The following is a 2,131-nucleotide window of genomic DNA, read 5'->3' on the forward strand; positions in this document are numbered from 1 at the left end:
AATACTTTTTCTAGAGATACGAGTTGCGCATGTACTTGGCGTCTTTTTTTACTTTTTTTTGAAAAGGTATTTTGTTCGGATATCACACATTTTTGTAGAATATGGTTTTGACAAACTTTTTTTACTGCATTATAAAATCGATACGTCAAATATATATATAACTAATTGTTTGCGTCTTATTGTTAATTATTCTTTTCATATATTCATCATATTAACATAGGATAGTATATCTATTTTATATTTTTTATTTTTTCTTTAAAATTTAATAATCAATAATATTTAATTTTTTTTATATTTGTATTATATTATATATATACCGTTAAAGCTTAACTTATTTAAGCTTATTATTGAACCTTACGCAAAGATTGATAAGTTATCACCCTTAAGTCGCTACCACGCAACATCACAGTTAGTTGCAAAATTAATAACTTTTAAACTAAAAGAGATAGAGAGGAAAACAGTTTGCGTTATAATCCTTAGCGCAACAAACTGCAAAATACCAGCCTAGTTCGAACTTTCTAACTTTAGTTATTAACAATCAATTGTTTAAATAATAGAAATTATTAAACTTTTATCGTGTGGTATTTTGCAACTAACCAATAGGAAGTGAGATGTAAAAACCATTTTGCTTTAACTTTTACCGTTCTCGAAATATTCAATTTGGTAACTTTCACTTTTTGTCATAAATCGCAGAGTAGCCGATTGAAGGTACCTGCAAAATTAGTTTCAAGCTATCTCTTCTGGTTCTCAAGATATCCGCGATTTGCGAAAAGGACACTATGTATCGTTAAATGTAGAATATTAAAATTTTATATTTAAAATTTTTTATTTTTTTTTTAAATTTAATAATCAATAAATATATATATAATTGTATTATATTTATGTAAAACAAAAAATGTTTACTATCAGTTCTATCCACGTATTTATCTAATAATATACTATCTATACTATATGTAACGTGTACTATAGATAAATGCGCGCATATTATGCGTAACTCGGAACGCAGCCTATATCTATACGAAAGTGTTGTCACCTGGTGGCGACAAGAGGCGAAGTACGCTCAACCATTACGCACTCCGGTGGCTGACGAACGAAAATCCGTGTCCGACGACGTGGACGAATTCTTAGAACCTAGTTTTTCGGCATTTTGGACTTTGTATCCAGATATATCCGTTGGAAAGGCACGGAGGAAAAAAACCGCGAAATACTTTTTTTCGTGCCTCGATCTCAACTTTCGATTGAGTCTACTACGAACTCGATCGGTTTAGCCGTTGTTGAGATCGGAAAATCTCGAAAAGGCTCTCGGCTAAATTTCGCGTATAAGAGGCACGGGGTACCTCGCGCAGTGCGCGCGCACTTCGTTTGCGCATATACTTGGCGCGAGGCACTACCGTGCCTCTTGATATATTAGATTTTATTATATATATACATATATATATATATATATATATATATATATATATTGCATATATATTGCTAATATTAGGTTGAAGAAAAAGAAATCTATTATTTTTGCGTGAAATTTAAAACTTTATTTAAGATGTTTCGGATTGTCCGATTTGGGTCAAATATGCACCGTTTTGTTGTATAATTTGTTGCCATTTTAAAGGTAGCGTCATAATGCCTCTCTCATAGAAGTCTTGGTCCTTATTGGCGAAAAACTCTAGTAATCGATTTTCACAATCTTCTCTTGATCCCAATTTCTTATCACTCAGGAAGTTTTGCAATGCGAGAAAAAGGTGGTAATCGCTTGGTGCCAGGTCCGGACTATATGGTGGATGCATTAAAACTTTCCAACCAAGCTCCCGGAGTTTCTGGCGAGTCACTACAGACGTGTGTGGCCTTGCGTTGTCCTGATGGAACACAACACCTCTTTTGTTGGCCAATTCTGGCCGTTTCTGGTCAATCGCTAGCTTCAAACGGTCCAGTTGTTGACAATAGAGATCTGAATTTAGTGTTTGGCCATACGAAAGTGTTACGTCCTGGACTCCACGGTCCCCTTCTGTTTGGAACCAGACATTAACTAACTTTAAGATTTGCGCTTTAGAATTAATTTTTAAGTAACAATCCTTGAGCAGAGAACAGAGGACCTATTGAACTAAGATAAAATCCGTATCGCAATTTTTTTTAT

At 33.7% G+C, this 2,131-nt stretch overlaps 1 protein-coding gene across 1 annotated transcript in view; it reads left to right on the top strand.

Moving 5' to 3' along the window:
* The window catches only part of LOC109861120 (fatty acid synthase-like), a 39,737-nt gene that overhangs the window by 14,715 nt on the left and 22,891 nt on the right, over positions 1 to 2,131 (top strand). The window lies entirely within an intron of this gene.

The sequence above is a fragment of the Pseudomyrmex gracilis genome, unplaced genomic scaffold (assembly GCF_002006095.1).
Source record: "Pseudomyrmex gracilis isolate BER0280 unplaced genomic scaffold, ASM200609v1 scaffold_588, whole genome shotgun sequence".
Classification (NCBI taxonomy): domain Eukaryota; kingdom Metazoa; phylum Arthropoda; class Insecta; order Hymenoptera; family Formicidae; genus Pseudomyrmex; species Pseudomyrmex gracilis.